This window comes from Panthera tigris, chromosome D1 (assembly GCF_018350195.1).
Source record: "Panthera tigris isolate Pti1 chromosome D1, P.tigris_Pti1_mat1.1, whole genome shotgun sequence".
Classification (NCBI taxonomy): Eukaryota; Metazoa; Chordata; class Mammalia; order Carnivora; family Felidae; genus Panthera; species Panthera tigris.
In genome coordinates, this window is record NC_056669.1 from 4,851,862 (window position 1) to 4,871,920 (window position 20,059).

At 40.6% G+C, this 20,059-nt stretch overlaps 1 long non-coding RNA gene across 3 annotated transcripts in view; it reads left to right on the forward strand.

Moving 5' to 3' along the window:
- The first annotated feature begins 1,683 nt into the window (after window positions 1–1,683).
- LOC122231142 overlaps window positions 1,684–20,059 on the forward strand; it is a 103,714-nt gene continuing 85,338 nt past the window's right edge. For all 3 annotated transcript variants that reach the window (XR_006208298.1, XR_006208296.1, XR_006208297.1), the window contains exon 1: window positions 1,684–1,791. This is a non-coding gene — a long non-coding RNA (uncharacterized LOC122231142). The remainder of the gene's footprint in view (window positions 1,792–20,059) is intronic.

Sequence of the window (20,059 nt, forward strand, 5' to 3'; positions counted from 1 at the left end):
GGCTTTTGCTCAGATGATCGTAAAGCATGCCTGGCACATTAACAAACAGGACCTGCCATCATCCTCGTCTGTCTGATCTCCACTCCATCTTTCCATTACCGACCCTTGCCTTCTCTGGCAAGACCAAATCAGTCTATTAAAATCTCACTGCTCTTGTTTCTCATGTAAATTATGATGCAACTTTGTGTAGTTCTTGATCCTATCTCACCATGTTCATCAGCATGTGTTTGGCTTTGTTGCAGCAACTCCCTCTCATCTCTGTGGTTGGCATAAAAAAGCCTAGCCCTCACACCACATGGGGAGGCTCGCTTGTCCTCCATCTGGTGGCTTGTGATCCAGGATGGTTCCACCAGTCAGTACCTGACTTCCAAGGAGAGTTTGTGTTGTGCCCAACTCCTGAGTGCTTCTGCCTAGAGAGGACCCCCTCACTGCCACCGAGGGCTTATAGGCTGAAACAACTGTGTATGCCCCAGCCACCTGAATCTGGAGGGGCTGGGTAAATCATGGGGGAGGGAGGTGATCATGGAAATCTGGCATCCATAAAAGACATTGAAACAGTCCCCACCTGGTGGCCTGAACCCCCTGGGACCATGCATCATGTTTGCCCTATTCTTTTCTGGGTCCTGTGTGCGTCGTCAGTGCTAGACCCATAGGTGGCTGGAAAATGATGTTTGCCTGGAGAAAGCCCCTCCCACTTTGGGCGGTGGTTCTGTACCCTGACTGCCATTTACTTTGTCATCTCAGATGGGTCTCTTCACCTTTTGTACCTTAGTTTTCTGTGGGCTGTGGGTGGTGTTACCCAGTCTGCAGACCTGTTAAGAGACTCAGATGTGAAATCCATGTGAATGCTTTGCAGACAGCTGGTGCACAGTGGGTGCCCAATAACCCACCCCCGACATGCTGGCCTTCAAAATGGCTCATTGCTTGTAGAATACACTGAAAACTAATGTGAATGCTTTCATTTGACAAAGTATAGGTCTTACTCGCCTGTGACCGCACACCACTGAGATCAGTATGTGATCATGTCAGAGGTGTGGACTGAGGTATAGGGAACTCCGTGCCCCCCCCCCCCCCGGTAGTCTTGCATGCACACAGCACCAGTCACCTGGGGAGAACATGGGACACATGTACCACACTGAAATCCTGGCCCTCCTGCTTGCTTCTTGCCCTTGGACAAGTCTCTTCTCTGTAAAATGGTAGAAATGACCATCCCTAGTTCAGAGGTTGCTGTGAGCATTGTCTGTGCAGAGGGCTTCACTGTGCCTAACACCTAGTAGGTTCTCACGTGGTGGTTTTCTTCTTTATTTGGGCCTAATGCTATTCTGGAAAAAAGTAGTGCCCCAGAGGGCATCCCGGTGTCCCTGATCCTGCATGGAGAGCTGGGAGCCCCTGTTGGTGACTGGGGGAGAGAGCTTGAATGCTGAACAGGGAACAGCCTGGGAAGGGTTTGGGAACCATTAGCTCTGGTTGCAACAGCAGGTGGCTCCACTAGTACTGAGGTTTTTCCAGCATGACCTGTACATGTTGCTTTCCTGGGTCAGTTTCCTGTCTGTAAACTGGAGGGGTGCGGATTGATGATGAATAGAAAGGATTTTGTACCATGGACCGCTCAGTAGATGGAACCTATCAGTTTGTATTCTTATCCTTCCTATTGCCATCATTATTTCCTGTTTATAGCATGAGAACTGAAGATGTGCCCACCAACTAAGGACTGGACTGGGGGACCCCTGGAAAACTGTCCCTGCAGGAACAGAAAAGGACGATGGGATGGATCTGTTCACGGAGTGGAAGGTACCTCTGTGGGAGGGCAGGAGGGGGAAGTCTTGCATTATTTATGGTGATCGGATTCCCTGTGTAGCATTTCAGGAGGCTGAATGAAGAGCCGCCTTTTCCTACTGCCAGGACAGGAAGCTAGTTGGACAGATTTTCTACAGAGCGATGTCCTCTAGTAAGGTACCCACCAGCATGCCTCGTTTTCAGGCACTTGAAATGTGGCTAGTGGGACTGAGGAATAGTTTGAATTTTGATTAATCTAGAATTAATTTTAAAACCTGACACTCAATCTAGTTACTGGAAGACTTAAATATATTTGGGACAAAATGGGTATGTGAATCTTTTTCTACAGAAAATCATAGGAAACACAAAACCTTTCCATCAAAAGTTTAGCATCTGGATTGAGAGATGCTGTAAGTCTGAAGTACTAAATTTCAAAGAAGGAGTACTTTTTCAAAAAGAAAAAAAAAAGGAGGTGGGGACATAAAAATCTTAATTTCATAGTGAGTTAAAATAACACTTTTGGTATATTGGGTTAAAGATATTAAAATTTTACTTGGTTATTTTTGCTTTTAACATGGTTCCTGGAAAGTGTTAAATCCCATATCTGGATGGCAGGTGTCTCCGGGGATGGCATTACTGTAGGCATCCGTCTTGCTTGATTTTGGGGCAGTATTAAGTATTACTGGTATTTTGACTTTGGTAGGTTAAAAAAAGTATCTAATTTGTTCTTTTCTTGATTTTTCACTTTCTATATTTTTGGACTTTATTGGCTTAGAATTCTGGCAACTCTTTTTCTGTTAGAGAATTTGTTTCTCACATTGGTGTGTGGAAGTCCTTTCTGTACTAAATATGCTGTCTGTTGCTTTTGAGGTTTGTTGTTGGCCTTATTTTGCCTCTATTACTTGATGTAAAGAAGATACTGTTTGGATTTGTATCTTTTTATTGTTTCATGTTTAGTGCTTGATTATTTCATCTGTGCTTTCTTTTAGAAAATGGTGTGAGGTATTGAACTCCTGGGAAATTTTAGGGAGAAAACTATTTTAACTATGTCTTTAATTACTCAGTGGGTATATACATTATCCTGGTGTGTGTTTGGGAGGGAGTCAACTGTTCTCTGTGTTGTTCTTTATAGCTTTCAGGGAACTTCTGCTCATGTTGTGTCTGACTCAAAGTGACCATAAAGGAGACAGGGTGGTGGGGAATGACCTTCCTAATGTATATAGTAATGATAGACTCGGCGATATAAATGGCTCACCCAGAGATCACCTGTTTAGAAGTGGGACTTGAATATGGGATTCTGATTTTTGTAACCAGACACCTGCTGTGTCACTGGGGACAAGAAGAAATGACACTTTCTTAGATCATGACCTTGAAAAAGAAGCATGTTTTACTCCTGACCTTGCTTTACTGGACTTAAACAGACCCAACCTCCCACATCTCCAAGTCCACTTCCCTGCTCCCATCCCTTGCCCATTCTTCTAGGGCACAAGCAGATACTTTTTTTTTTTTAAATATAATTTATTGTCAAGTTAGCTAACAGTGTATACAGTGTGCTCTTGGCTTCAGGAGTAGATTCCCATGATTCAGTGCTTACATACAACACCCCGTGTTCATCCCAACAAGTGCCATCCTCAATGCTCATGGCCCACTTTCTCCTCTCCCCCACTCCTCCCATAAAGCCCAGTTTGTTCTCTGTACTTAAGAGTGTCTTTTGGTTTGCCTCCCCCTCTGTTGGAAACTTTTTGCCCTTTCCTTCCCGCATGGTCTTCTGTTAGGTTTCTCAAATTCCACGTAGGAGTAAAAACATGTGATCTCTGTCTTTCTCTGACTACTTATTTCACTTAGCATAATACCTTCCAGGTCCATCCACATTGTTGCAAATGGCAAGATTTCATTTTTGTCGAGTAGTATTCCATTGTATGTATAAAACATATCTTCTTTATCCACTTCATCAGTTGATGGACATTTGGGCTTTTTCCATAATTGTGGCTGTTGTTGACAGCACTGCTATAAACATTGGGGTACCTGTGTCCCTGTGAATCAGCACTCCTGTATCCTTTGGATAAATTCCTAGTAGAACAGCATATATTTCTGAAGATCCCTGTCAAGATCTTAAACCTCCTGAGCAAGTGTGAGTTTTGAATCCTTTTTGACAACTACATTCTTTACAACCTGGATGTTCTAAAGTTCTCTTGGAACCAAAGTCCTCTCTGACCACTAGCCACCATCCAGACCTCCCATGTTTCCTTTCTCTTTTCCTGGTTAAGTGTGTGGCTTTCCAGACATCTTTGTGTGGGCAAAAATCCACAGGATCCTGTTGTCAACAGTACCATCCTGAATGTATTGTTAAATTTCTTTCAACACTTATATCTAAGGTATACCAGTATACCAGTATGCTTAATTTCCTTCTTTGCAACTGCTGTGCTGTGGATAATGGTACAGATACACCAAGGTTTATCCAGCCATTCACCCAGCCCTGGACATTTGGGTTGTCCTCTAACTCACTTTTATACATGATGCGATGAACAGTGTGTTTCAGGCTTTCTGGCTGATGCAGGCAAATGTCCTTCCAGGGGAGACCCTGAAAAATAGAATGACTCCATCCTAGGTGGGCACACAACATTACTGCTGACATGATCTCCAGTGTGGTTCTAGCAATTGACGACCAGCCATGCACGAGACTACTGTATTTCAGGGTTTAGCAATTTAATAGGTAGAAATGTTATTTCATTTAAATTTGTGTTTTCTGATAGCTAAGTAGGTTGAATGCCTTTTCATGTGATGGTTGGACACTTGCATTTGCTCTTTGAACTGCTTGCTTATCACTACTGTACACTTCTCTATTGGCTCATTTTTTGTACTTTTAATTTTTTAAATATTTAATTCCAAACATCTAGTGTAGTAATGGCCTCAGGAGTAGAACTTAGTGACTCATCCCTCATTAGTGCTCATCCCAACAAGTGCCCTCCTTAATGCCCATCACCCATTTTGCCCATGCCCACACCCATTATCCCTCCAGCAACCCTCAGTTTGCTCTATTGAAAGAGTCACTTATGTGCATGCCTGGGTGTCTCAGTTGGTTGAGCGATCGACTTCGGCTCAGGTCATGATTTCATGGTTTGTGAGTTTGAGCCCCACATCGGGCTCACTCCTGTCAGTGCACAAGCTGCTTTGAGTCCTCTGGCCCCATCTCTCTGGCCCCCTTCTCTCTGCCCCTCCCCTGCTAGTGCACTCTCAAATCCAAATAATTTTTTTTTTTAATTTACATCCAAGTTAGCATATAGTGCAACAGTGATTTCAGTATTAGATTCCGTAATATCCCTTACCCATTTAGCCTGTCCCCCCTCCCACAACCCCTCCAGTAACCCTCTGTTTGTTCTCCATATTTAAGAGTCTCTTATGTTTTGTCCCATCCCCCCTGTTTTTATGTTATTTTTTGCTTCGCTTCGCTTATGTTCATCTGTTTTGTATGTTAAAGTCCTCATATGAGTGAAGTCCTATGATATTTGTCTTTCTCTGACTAATTTCGCTTAGCATAATACCTTCCAGCTCCATCCATGTAGTTGCAAATGGCAAGGTTTCATTCTTTTCTATTACTGAGTAATCATACACACACACACACACGCACACACACACACACACACACACACACACACACACACCATATCTTCTTTATGCATTCATTCTTTGATGGACATTTGGGCTCTTTCCATACTTTGGCTATTGTAGATAGTGTTGCTGTAAACATTAGGGTGCATGTGTCTCTTTGAAACAGGACACCTGTATCCCTTGGATAAATACCTAGTAGTACAATTGATGGGTCATAGAGTAGTTCTGTTTTTAATTTTCTGAAGAATCTCCATAATATTTCCCAGAGTGGCTACACCAGTTTACATTCCCACCGTCAGTGCAAAAGAGATACTCTCTTTCCACATCCTCACCAACATCTGTTGTTGCCTATTTTTAATATTAGCCATTGTTACAGGTGTGAGGTGGTATCTCATTGTGGTTTTGATTTGTATTTCCCTGATGATGAGTGATGTTGAGCATGTTTTCATGTGTCGGTTGCCTATCTGGATGTCTTCTTTGGGGAAGTGTCTATTCATGTCTTTTTCCCATTTCTTCACTGGAAATTTGTTTGTTTTGGGTGTTGAGTTTGATAAGTCCTTGATAGATTTTGGATACTAACCCTTTATCTGATACATCATTGGCAAATATCTTCTCCCATTCCACCAGTTGCCTTTTAGTTTTGCTGATTATTTCCTTCACTGCAGAAGCTTTTAATTTTGATGAGGTCCCAATATTCATTTTTGCTTTCATTTCCCTTGCCTCTGGAGATGTGTTGAGTGAGAAGTTGCTGCGGCCATGGTCAAAGAGGTATTTGCCTGTTTTCTCCTTGAGGATTTTGTTGGCTTCCTGTCTTACATTTAAGTCTTTCATCCATTTTGAGTTTATTTTTGTGTATGGTGTAAGAAAGTGGTCCAGGTTCATTTTTCTGCATTTCACTTTCCGCTTTTCTCAGCACCACGTTCTGAAGAGACAGTCTTTATTCCATTGGATATTCTTTCCTGCTTTGTCAAAGATTAGTTGGCCACACGTATGTGGGTCCATTTCTGGGTTCTCTATTCTGTTCCATTGATCTCAGTGTCTGTTTTTGTCCCAGTACCATACTGTCTTGATGATTACACCTTTGTAATACAGCTTGAGGTCTGGGATTGCGATACTTCCTGCTTTGGTTTCTTTTTCAAGATGGCTTTGGCTATTTGGGGTCTTTTCTGGTTCCATACAAATTTTAGGATTGTTTGTTCTAGCTCTGAAAAGAATGCTGGTGTTATTTTGATAGGTATTGCATTGAATATGTAGACTTATTTGGGTAGTACTTACATTTTAACAATATTTCTTCTTCCTATCTTGGAGCATGGAATATTTTTCCAATTTTTGTGTCTTCTTCAATTTCTTTTGTAAGCTTTCTATACTTTTCAGTGTATAGCTTTTTCACCTTTTTGGTTAGATTTATTCCTAGGTATTTTATGGGTTTTGAAGCTATTGTAAATGGGATCGATTTCTTGATTTCTCTTTCTGTTGCTTCATTGCTGATGAATAGGAATGCAACTGACTTCTGTGCATTGATTTTATATCCTGCCACTTTGCTGAATTCATGGATCAGATCTAGCAGTTTTTTGGTGGAATCTTTCGGGTTTTCCATATAGAGTATCATGTCATCTGGGAAGAGTGAAAGTTTGACCTGGCCAATTTGGATGCCTTTTATTTCTTTGTATTGTCTGATTGCAGAGGCTAAGACTTCCAATACTATGTTGAATAACAGTGGTGAGAGTAGACATCCCTGTCTTGTTCCTGACCTTAGGGGTAAAGCTCTCAGTTTTTCCCCATTGAGGATGATATTGGCATCGGGTCTTTCATATATGGCTTTCATGATCTCAAGGTATGCTCCTTCTATCCCTACTTTCTTGAGTGTTTTTATCAAGAAAGGATGCTGTATTTTGTCAAATGCTTTCTCTGCATCTATTGAGAGGATCATGTGGGGGGCGCCTGGGTGGCGCAGTCGGTTAAGCGTCCGACTTCAGCCAGGTCACGATCTCGCGGTCTGTGAGTTCGAGCCCCGCGTCGGGCTCTGGGCGGATGGCTCAGAGCCTGGAGCCTGTTTCCGATTCTGTGTCTCCCTCTCTCTCTGCCCCTCCCCCTTTCATGCTCTGTCTCTCTCTGTCCCAAAAATAAAAAAAAAAAAACAAAAAAACAAAAAACGTTGAGAGGATCATGTGGTTCTTGTCCTTTGTTTTATTGACGTGATGAATCACATTGATTGTTTTGCAGATATTGAAACAGCCCTGCCTCCCTGGTATAAATCCCACTCAGTCATGGTGAATAATTTTTTAATATATCGTTGGAGCCGGTTGGCTAATATCTTGTTGAGGATTTTTGCATCCATTTTCCTCAGGGAAAATGGTCTATAGTTCTCCTTTTTTGTGCGGTCTCTGTGTGGTTTTGGAATCAAGGTAATGCTGGCTTCATAGAAAGAGTTTGGAAGTTTTCCTTCCATTTCTATTTTTTGAAACAGCTTCAAGAGAATAGGTGTTAACTCTTCCATAAATGTTTGTTAGAATTACTTTGGAAAGCGATCCAGCCCTGGACTCCTGTTGTTTGGGAGATTTTTGATTACTAATTCGATTTATTTGCTAGTTATGGGTCTGTTCAGTTTTTTATTTCATCCTGTTTCAGTTTTGATAGTTTATATGTTTCTCGGAATTTGTCCATTTCTTCCAGATTGCTCATTTTATTGGCATATAATTGCTCATAATATCCTCTTATTATTTGTATTTCTGCTGTGTTGGTTGTGATCTCTCCTCTTTCATTCTTGATTTTATTTATTTGGGTCCTTTCCTTTTTCTTTTTGATCAAACTGACTAGTGGTTTATCAATTTTGTTAATTCCTTCAAAGAACCAGGTTCTGGTTTCATTGATCTCTTCTGCTTTTTTTTTTATTTCATTTTGATTTCGATAGCATTGATTTCTGCTCTAATCTTTATTATTTCCTGTCTTCTGCTGGTTTTGGGTTTCATTTGCTGTTATTTTTCCAGCTCTTTAAGGCGTAAGGTTAGGTTTTGTATCTGAGACCTATGTTTCTTCTTCAGGAATGCCTGGAGTGTGTGGGGCCTGGGTGGCTCAGTTGGTTGGGCGACTGACTTTGGCTCAGGTCATGATCTCACAGTTTGTGAGTTTGAGACCCGCATTGGGCTCTGTGCGGATGGCTCAGAGCCTGGAGCCTGCTTCAGATTCTGTATCTCCCCCTCTGTCTACCCCTCCCCTGCTCATGCTCTGTGTCTCTCTTTCTTTTAGTAATAATAAATGTTAAAAAGAGTAATAAAAAAAAGGAAGGCCTGTATTGCTATATCCTTTCCTCTTATGACCGCCTTTGCTGCATCCTAGAGGTTTTGGGCTGTGGTGTCATCATTTCATTTCCATGTCCTTTTTAATTTCCTCTTTAACTTCTTGGTTAGCCCATTCATTCTTTAGTAGGATGTTCTTTAGTCTACAAGTATTTGTTACCTTTCCAAACTTTTACTTTAAAAAAAATTAAAAAAAATTTTTAACGTTTATTTATTCTTGAGACAGAGAGAGACAGAGCATGAACAGGGGAGGGGCAGAGAGAAAGGGAGACACAGAATCTGAAACAGACTTCAGGCTCTGAGCTGTCAGCACTGAGCCCGACGCGGGGCTCAAACTCACGGATCATGAGATCGTGACCTGAGCCGAAGTCGGACGCTTAACCGACCAAGCCACCCAGGAGCCCCTAAAAAAATTTTTTTAATGTTTATTATTGAGAGACAGAGAGACACAGAAAATGAGCATGGGAGGGGTTGAGAGAGGAGAAGACCCAGAATCTGAAGCAGGCTCCAGGCTCTGAGCTGTCAGCACAGAGCCCAACACGGGGCTCAAACTCACAAACTGTGAGATCATGACCTGATCTGTAGTCAGTCCCCTAACCAACTGAGCAATCCAGGCGCCCCTCCAAACTTTTTCTTGTGGTTGATTTTGAGTTCCATAGCATTGTGGTCTGAAAATATGCATGGTATGATCTCGATCTTTTTGTACTTGGTGAGGGATGATTTCTGTCCCAGAATGTGATCTATTCTGGAGAATGTTCCATGTGTATTGGAGAAGAATGTATATTCTACTGCTTTTGGATGACATGTTCTGAATATATATGTTAAGTACATCCGGTCTGGTGTGTCATTCAAAGCCATTGTTTCCTTGTTGATTTTATGTTTAGATGATCTGTCCATTGTTGTAAGTGGGGTGTTGAAATCCCCTATTATTATGGTATTATTATCAATGGGTTTCCTTATGTTTTGTGATTAATTGATTTATATATTTGGGTACTTCCACATTTGGCGCATAAATGTTTACAATTGTTAGGTCTTCTTGGTGGATAGACCCCTTGATTATGATATAATGCCCTTATTCATCTCTTGTTACAGTCTTTATGTTGAAGTCTAGATTGTTTGATATAAGTATGGCAACTTCCGCTTTCTTTTGTCGACCAATTGCATGATAGATGGTTCTCTATCCCCTTATTTTCAATCTGAAGGTGTCTTTAGGTCTAAAGAGGTCTCTTGCAAATAGCATATAGATGGATCTTGTTTTCTTGTCTATTCTGTTACCCTATGTCATTTGAATGGAACATTAAGTCCATTGACATTTAGAGTGAGTACTGAAAGATATGAATTTATTGACATTATGTTTCTTGTAGAGCTGGAGTTTCTGATGGTGTTCTCTGGTCCTTTCTAGTCTTTTTTGCTTTTGGTCTTTTCTTTTTTTTTTCTTTTCAACTTTTCTCCTGTCAGCATTTTTGCAGGGCTCATTTAGTGGTCAGGAACTTCTTTAATTTTTGTTTATCTGGGAAACTTAATCTCTCCTTCTACTTTGAATGACAGCCTTGCTAGATACAGAATTCTTGGCTGAATATTTTTCTGATTCAGCACATTGAATATATCTTGGCACTCATTTCTGGCCTGCCAAGTTTCTGTGGATAGGTCTGCTGCAAACCTGACCTGTCTTCTCTTGTAGGTTAGGGACTTTTTTTTTCCCCTTGCTCCTTTCATGATTCTCCCCTTGCCTGAATATTTTGTGAATATGACTCTGATATGCCTTGTTTATGGTCGGTTTTTGTTGCATCTAATGGGAGTCCTCTCTGCTTCCTGGATTTTGATGTCTGTCTTTCCCCAGCTCAGGCGAGTTTTTTGCTATGATTTGCTCACATAACCCTTCTACCTCTTTTTCTTTCTCTTCCTCTTCTGGGCCCCCTATGATTCTGATGTTGTTCCTTTTTAGTAATTCACTGATTTCTCTAATTCTTAAATCATCCTCTTTTGCCTTAGTCTCCCTCTTTTTTTTTCTGCTTCATTATTCTCCATAAGTTTGTCCTCTGTAACGCTAATTCACTGCTCTGCCTCATCCATCCTTCTGCCATGGCATCCATTCGAGATTGCAGCTCAGTTATAGCAATTTTTATTTCATCCTGACTAGATTTAACTTCTTTTATCTCTACAGAAAGGGATTCTAAACTATTTTTGGCCCCAGCTAGTATTCTTATTTTGTGATTCTAAATCTGTTTCAGATATCTTGCTTGTATATGTTGATTAAGTCCCTGGCTGTTGTTTCTTCCTGCTCTTTCTTTTAGAGTGAATTCCTTTGTTTTATTATTTTGAAGGAAGAAAAAGAATTAATAAAGTAAAAAAAAAATTAAGAAATTAACACACACACACAAACAAAATCAAATAAATGATGCTATATCCTAGGTGTGTTGTGGTCTGGGTGTTGAAAGGAGTTTGACAGATTAGAGAAAAAAGGGGGGAAAAGGAAAATGTTTGAAAATTTGAAAGAAATGTATACAATGAAATAGAATAAAATGACATGGAAGTGAAATAGAATTTGAAAAATCTACAAAAAAGTAAAATATAGTAGAAAAATTAAAGAAAAATATTTTTAATAAAAATTGAAAATAAAAATACATTTTTTCTCTTTCTGTATTCAAGAGCAAGAAAAGAAATTAAAACTAAAAAATAAAAGAAAATTGAGTAGATGGACAGCGAACAGACTGAAATACGATTGAAATTACGTTGTTTTCCCCTAGAAGTCCAACCCTGAAGTATTTTGTAGTCCGTGTACTAAGCAGGTGGAGAGACTCGTGTTCCTGAAGAGCGAGGTTGGCCCAGTTGGGTGGGCTTAGTGTAATGGCTCTGTTCTCCACTAGATGACACTGCTTAGCTTACTGGGGTGGATTGTTGTGGCACTTGTAGGTGTGTATGTGCATGCGTGGGAGGGGTTAAAATGGTGTCACCCAGCCACCCAGTCTGTGGTATTTGAACTCCGTGCTCTCCTGTACCAGTAATCGAGCACCCATCTTTTGTTTCTGGCTTCTGTCCTCTCCCCACTTTCACACTGTCCATGACCAAGCCATCAGGTTGCCAAATGACACTTCCCTCCTGAGATTTGTCTCAAATGCAGTTGTGTTTTTCAACCCCTCACTTTTGAGGGACCAGGGCTTTTATCCACTCAGACCTTCTGTGGGAGTGTGTCACTGAGCAATGGCCAGGTGACGACCACACCCAGGAATGTTTCTGGGACCATGCTGCTGCTGATGCCCAGAGACTGTGGCTGAATACCAGCCTACCTCAGAAAAAGTTCAGGCAATCGTGTAGCAGCAGCATTTCAGGGATTATGGGAAATCACAACACTCATCTGGCACCAGGCTTCACCCTTAATGACCTTGTTCCAGCACCAGTAAATGTGGTTGTTCTCTGGGGTCCACTGGCATCTTTGCTTGTGAGGGTGCCACACTGCCTCTCCTAACAGGGGAATAACCTCTTCCAGTGTGTCCCAAAGACCCCCAGACTTCACTCTGCTCCTGAGGATTCACCTTTCTCACCAGAGCACCACCAGCTACCGAACTGCAGAGTTTCAGACTCTGCACTCCCTCTTTATAGAGTCTTAATGGAATTTAAACTCTCTCCTTTCTCCTTTATCCCATTTTTAGTTCAGTCCCTGTGGATGTTTCTACTTTTCCCCTTTATCTCCAAATACTTTTGTGGGGGGTGCTTTTCCCATACTCTCCCCCTATCTCTGTCCTCCGTCTGCAAGCAAAAACAGCTCCCTGCCCTCTGTGGCTTCTCTCTCCCCCAGTTCACCTCTCTGTGCCACGTACCTGGTGAATTCTGTGGTTCAGGTATGCAGATTTTGTGTTAATTATCAAATCAGTTTTCTAGGTTTGCAGGATGGTTTAGTGTTAATCTGGCTGTAATTCATGGATATGAGACTCAAAAAAAAAAAAAAAAAAGCCCCATGCTGTTGAGCCATCTTGGCTCCTCTCCCCAAAACAAATGTTTTTTAAAAAACAAAGTGTCTTATCATTTGCCTCCCTCTCTTTTTATCTTCTTTTTCCCTCTCTTCCCCTATGTTCATCTGTTTTTTGTCTTAAATTCCATATATGTGTGAAATCATTTAAGAATATTTTTTAATGTTTGTTTTTGAGACTAAGCAAGAGAGAACACAAACAAGGAGGGACAGAGAGAGGGGGACAGACGATTCAAAGAGGGCTCTCTACTGACATCAGAGAGCCTGATGTGGGGCTCAAGCTCACAAACCGTGAGATAATAACCTGAGCCAAAATCAAAAGTTGGGATGCTCAATCAATGGAACCACTGAGGTACACCTAGGTGAAATAATTTTTCAACATAAGAGGCTTTCTCCCCTCCCCACCCTCAAATGAATGTGTGTGTGTGTGCGTGTGTGTGTGTGTGTGTGTGTATGTGTATGTGTGTGTGTGTGTATATAATGATTTTGGATAACTTGTCACATGTGTTAATAATTTCTGGGGAATGTTCCTTGCCTTTGAACATTTTTTAAAACTTTTTTTAAGATTTTACTTTTAAGTAATCTCTCCACCCAACATGGTGCTTGAACCCAAAACCCTGAGATCAATATTCATACATTGCATTGACTGAGCCAGGCAGGGACCCTTGAACTGCGCTTTTCTTCCATGGAACCCTAATGTCTTCATATGCTCACATATACCAGTCTTCTCTTCTGTGGCTTTTAAAACCTTTTATTTGTAAAGTCCTTTAAAACCCTAAAGTCTTAAACATTTGTTAATTTTATTGTAATAGTTTTAGTTTTTACTAAAACTTAGTTCTGTGGGTCATGAGGTAGGGCTCCAACCTTTTTTTTTTTTTTTTTTTTTTTTTTAAATAAGTACACCCAAATGTTTCTACACAAGTTATGGAAAAGTCTTTCTCTACTTCTGTGAAATCACCCTTTAAAACAATACTCTCCATCTCCCCGGTCCACCTGGGTCTGTGTTGTCTTTCATAGTTATATATATTTCTCCTTTGTCATCTCTTTTTGGTATCTGGTGAGACCAGTCTCATTTGTTTCTGTTTTCCCAAAATTGGTCCTGGCTCTTGTTTTGAATTTCAGAATAATCTTGTCAAACTCCATGAAAAGTCTTACTGGGACTTTGACAGGGACTGTATTACATTTATGAAATGACTTGAGAAGAAAGGACTTCCATGTTTGTAATTATCTCCTTCATGAACACATAACATCCCATTAATGAGGCTTCTTTTAACCAGGAAGGATTGATCCTGATATCTTTAACCTCTTTTTTTTTAAGTTTTATTGCTATGTAATTCTTAGATTTCCTATTGCGTCTTTTTTGGGTGTGTCTACCATCTTCCTACTTTGCTCTCATTTATAAATGGTACATAAATCTCTTCTTAGAATTGTCTAGGTTGCATCATATTCAAAGTTGTATACTTTGTGTCTGTTTCTGATCCTTGTAGTTCTTTTTATGTGTGTTACAACCTCCAGTACAAGCCTGAAAAATAGTGATCCCATGAATCTTTGTATGTAACTTGTACAAATTTCTACCTGGGGCCCATTTTAAAGCTCTTCAGTTCCATTGATTGGAGAGTTAATTCTTAGTTTGACTTCCCACTGCTCTATCTATTGCAGCTTTATATTGTGTTTTAATATGATGGTTTAGACCCCACTTGTTATTGTTTTTCTTTACTATTGCCTTAATCTTCCAATAATGTCTTTTCCTCTGTTTTACACACAAATTACAGCTTGGCTGGGTGAAAATTGTTAACTGAGGGCTTCTGTTCTCAAAATCCTTCAGATTTTGTGTTATTCTTAATTTTTCTTTGAGAAAAATCTGTGGCCTATTGTGGTTAACCTTTATTTTATCTTCATGGATGTTTCCAGAATTTAGCCTTCTAACCTGGAAACTTGAAGAATACTTTCAATGCCAAATAATTGCCTCAACTAGGAGTTTTTTTAGTTTCTTGGGAAAACCATTCATTCTAGGACCCATTCTAATTTCTTCTCTTCCTTGTTTGTTATCTCCTTTGCTTTCTGGCCTTTGACCCTTTTCTCTTTTTTGGATAAATGAACTAACACCAACTCTGATGGTGACCACCATGCTATGGGTTCACTGAACCCCTTCAGTTCCCCTCTGCTGTAATGAGGCATGGCTCTATTTAGGCAAGAAAGATTTAAGGTTTTCTTCAGTGCCACGAACCTCTAAAAACTAAGATTGAGGACTGTGGAATCTATTTGCATATCTTTAATGGTTTGAGGGCTCTGTGCTATATCTGCTGAGTCACGATGGTCCTGCATTGAAGGAGTCCCCTCCCTGTTTACACAAGGTGAACTAAGGATCATGTGTAGCATCTGGAGGTGTAACAACTTCAAGGTGAAGGCAGAGGATAGGCTTCTTAACTCTTGTTCTCAACTTGGCTGATAATTTAGGAAGGTGCCCAGACAATTCAAAATATCCTTGCCAGAGAATATTCCTCCAGTGTGCTTACTGGTACCCAGGAAAGGCTGGATTACTTGGTGGTCAGGAGCACAGGTTCTGGACCCTGAGTGCTCACTGTATACCTCGAGCCTCCATTTCCATGTCTGTGAGATATAAAATAATAGTACCTCCTCACGATATGGTAAGGAGTAGATGAATCCATGTGCTGTAGGACTGAACAGTCCTCCCACAATATAAATTCCTAACCCCAGTGTGACCACTTTTGGACACAGGCCTTTAAGGAGGTACTTAAAGTTACATGATGTCCTGAAGATGTGGCTCCAATCAATACAACTGGTGTTCCTTTAAGAAGAGACTAGGACCACACTGCACAAGGGAAGGGCCGTGTGGGCACAGTGCTTCTCTAGGAAGCAGCTATCTAACACCTTGATCTTGGACTTGCAGCCTCCAGGAAAATGAGAACCTGCATACTGGATGTGCCCAATACATTTGGGCCGCTTTTAGTTATTCTAGCTATTGTCATTATTTATTCCATCTTTTGGGCCAGAAATAAGTAAATCACGTTTGGACCACTTACCCCCTTTTGCAAGTCTTTCTCCATTGAGTATCTAGGTATCTCCTGTTGGATAACCTCCCACATGGATTGTGAAGTTACTTGTGTGTGTTAGATAACTTGGGTTGTTGAAGATGAAGACCATGGTCATGGACTGTTTTCTGCTGAAAGGAGACAAAGTTGGCCAGGAAATGTGAACTGTGTCCCTGAGATACTGGGGCTCACACATCCACAGATCCCAGTCCACACTAACATGCTTGAGATTTCAGAATCTGGGTTCTCCCACATCTGTGGCTACAGACTGGTATTTCACAATCTTACCACAACCCACGGGTGTGCCCCAGAATAAAACTGCTGAGTGTGGCTGCACCTTTGCTCCTGAGGCACCACGATGCTTTGAAGTCTCTCTGTGTGTTGCATACACCAGACACAGAGGCCACAGGAAGGTTTCTGAAGAGCCAGCGGTGGTGTGGGGTGTAGAAAGAACATAAGGAAGGATCCTGTCTGTCTGTCCTTGAGGTCAAGGGCACAGAGACCCAAGTGTGCGCTAGGTTACAGAACTAACCCCTCCTGGTCTACACTGTTCCTCTTAGGAGAATGACATTCCTGGTTTCCTGCCTCTCTGGCTTCCTTTGATCTTCACCAAAAGGCCCCAAAGCGATCTTGCCTCTCTGGCTCGAGGGTGATGTTCATCTAAGGTACACCTTGTACTCTAATTACCAAATCTCAAGGTTAAGAGACTTGAACCTCATGCGCCATCTAGCCAGTGACTTTTGGGGGATCTCCTTGGGTCTGTCTGTTCCCACCTCCACTATAGCAGCCCCCTTGTCAACTTCAAATATTGCAGTGTGGACCCTGAAGTCAGCTGGAGGGCTTCTTGCCCTTTATGATCTAGACAAGATGCATTTTTTTAAAACCCCTGTTCTACATTTGGAAGTTAAAAGTACCCTACAAAGTCAAAAAAAAAAAAAAAAAAGGCTGGAGTAGCCATACTTAGACTAGATTTTAATCTAAAGTCTGTAACAAGAAGTGAAGAAAGGCATTATATAATAATTGTAGGATCTATCCATCAAGAAGAGCTAACAATCATAAATGTTATGCACCAAATTTGAAAGCACCCAAATACATAAAACAATCACAGACAAAAGCAATCTTATTGGTAAGAATACAGTAATTGCAGGGGACTTTAATACTTCACTTACGGCAATGGACAGATCATTTAGACAGAAAATCAATAAAGAAACAATGGCCCTGAATGATACACTGGACCAGATGGACTTGACAGATATATTTAGAACTTTTCATCCTAAAACTGCAGAATACACATTCTTCTTGAGTGCACAGGGAACATTCTTCAAGATAGATCACATACTGGGTCACAAAACAGACCTCAATAAATAAAAAGAATTGAGATCATACCATACACACTTTCAGGTCACAATGCTATGAAACTTGAAATCAACCACAGCAAAAAGTTTGGAAAACCTACAAATACAGGGAGGTTAAAGAACATCCTAGTAAAGAATGAATGGGTCAACCAGGCAATTAAAGAAGAAATTAAAAAATATATGGAAACAAATGAAAATGAAAACACAACAATCCAAACCCTTTGGGATGCAGCAAAGGCAGTTCTTAGAGGAAAATACATTGCAATCCAGGCCTATCTCAAGAAATGAGAAAAATCCCAAATACAAAATCTAACTGCACACCTAAAGGAACTAGAAGTAGAACAGCAAAGAAACCCCAAATCCAGCAAAAGAAGAGAAATAATAAAGATCAGAGCAGAAGTAAACAATGTAGAATCAAACAACAACAACAACAACAAACAAACAAAAAAACCCACAAAAAACAAAAAAGACCAGAACACATCAATGAAACTAAGAGCTGGTTTTTTGAAAAAAATAAAATAAAATAAACAAAATTGATAACCCCCTAGCCAGACTTCTCAAAAAGAAAAGAGAGAGGGCCCAAATAGATAATATCATGAATTAAAAAGGATTTATCACAACCAGTTCCTCAGAAATACAAGCGATTATCAGAGAATACTATGAAAAATTATATGCCAACAAATTGGACAACCTGGAACGAATGGACAAATTCCTAGGCATCCACACACTACCAATACTCAAATGGGAAGAACTAGAAAATTTGAACAGACCCATAACAAGTGTAGAAATTGAATCCATTATCAAAAATCTCCCAACAAATAAGAGTTCTGTACCAGATGGCTTCCCTGGGGAATTCTACCAAACATTTAAAGCAGAGTTAATACCAATCGGTCTCAAGCTGTTCCAAAAAATAGAAATGGGAGGAAAACTTCCAGACTCATTCTATGAAGCCAGCCGTCCCTTGATTGCCAAACCACACAAAGACCTCACAAAAAAAGGAGAATTACAAACCAATATCCCTGATGAACATGGATGCAAAAATTCTCAACAAGATACTAGCAAATCGAATTCAACAGCATATAAAAAGAAGTATTCACCATGATCAAGCGGGATTCATTCCTGGGATGCAGGGCTGGGTCAATATTCACAAATCAGTCAATGTGATACATCACATTAATAAAAGAAAGAAGAACCATATGATCCTGTCAGTCGATGCAGAAAAAGTATTTTACAAAATACAGCATCCTTTCTTAATAAAAACCATCAAGAAAGTTGGGATAGAAGGAACATACTTAAACATCATAAAAGCCATATATGGAAAGCCCACCATAATACCATCCTCAATGGGGAACAACTGAGAGCTTTCTTCTGAGATCAAGAACATGACAGGGATGTCCACTCTCACCTCTGTTGTTTAATAAAGTGTTGGAAGTTCTAGCATCAGCAATAAGACAACAAAATGAAATAAAAGGCATCAAAATTGGCAATGATGAAGTCAAACTTTCCTTTTTGCAGATGACATGATACTCTACATGGAAAACCCCTAAGAATCCACCAAGATAGTGCTAGAACTGATACATGAATTCAGCAAAGTCACAGGGTACAAAATCAGTGTACAGAAATCGGTTGCATTTTTATACACCAATAATGAAGCAACTGAAAGAGAAATAAAGAAACTGATCCCACTTACAATTGCACTAAGAATCATAAAATACCTAGTAATAAACCTAACCAAAGAGATGAAAAGATCTGTAGGCTGAAAAACATAGAAAGCTTATGAAGGAAATTGAAGAAAGACACAAAGAAATGGAAAAACATTCCATGCTCATGGATTGCAAGAATAAACATTGCTAAAATGTCAACACTCCCCAAAGCAAGCTACACATTCAATGCAATCCCAATATAAGTTGCACCAGCATTCTTCTCAAATATAAAACAAACAATCCCAAAATTTGTAAGGAACCGCAAAAGACCTCAAATAGCCAAAGTAATATTGAAGAAGAAACCAAAGTGGGAAGCATCACTATCCCAGACTTTAGCCTCTACTACAAAGCTGTCATCATCAAGACAGCATGGTATTGGCACAAAAACAGACACATAGACCACTGGAATAGAATAGAGAACCCAAAATTGGACCCACAAATGTATGGCCAACTAATCATTAACAAAGCAGTGAAGAGTATCCAATGGAAAAAAGACAGTCTCTTTAGCAAATGATGTTGGGAGAACTGGACAGCAACATGCATAAGAAGGAAGGTAGACCACTTTCTTACACCATTCACAAAAATAAACTCAAAATGGATGAAGGACCTGAATGGGAGACAGAAAACCATCAAAACCCTAGAGGAGAAAACAGGCAACAACCTCTTTGACCTCAGCCGCAGCAATTTCTTACTTGACACATCTCCAAAGGCAAGGGGATTAAAAGCAAAAATGAACTATTGGGATGTCATGAAGGTAAAAAGCTTCTGCACTGCAAAGGAAACAATCAACAAAACTAAAAGGCAACCGACTGAATGGGAGAAGATATTTGCAAATGACATATCAGACAAAGAGCTAGTATCCAAAATCTATAAAGAACTTACTAAACTCAACACCCAAAAAGCCGCTCAGTGAGCAGGCCAAATGTGGCTCTTCCAGGCCCATGCCCTTACAAGCTGACAGTGTAAGGGCATTGCCAAGGACACCGGGATCCCTTAAGCTCCATCCTCGAGACTGCTCATCTTCCAACTAAATCGGGGTCACCAAGTCCATGTCCCCGTCCTTGTCCTGCCCCTTCCCCCAAAGCACCAGAGCAGATGGTGGTCATTTTCTCCCTCACCTGTGCTCCTCATAATTAACATACCTCTTCCCTCACTGGTGCCTCACTCTGCAGATGGTAAATGACAACCCCTGTGCCCTGTCACATGTGCCTCTAGGGACAGGGATATGCAGCAGCTTTAAGGAGTATAGAACAGCTTTTAAGAGACTCTGGGTATGACCAGGTGAAGCAACTGTGGTAAA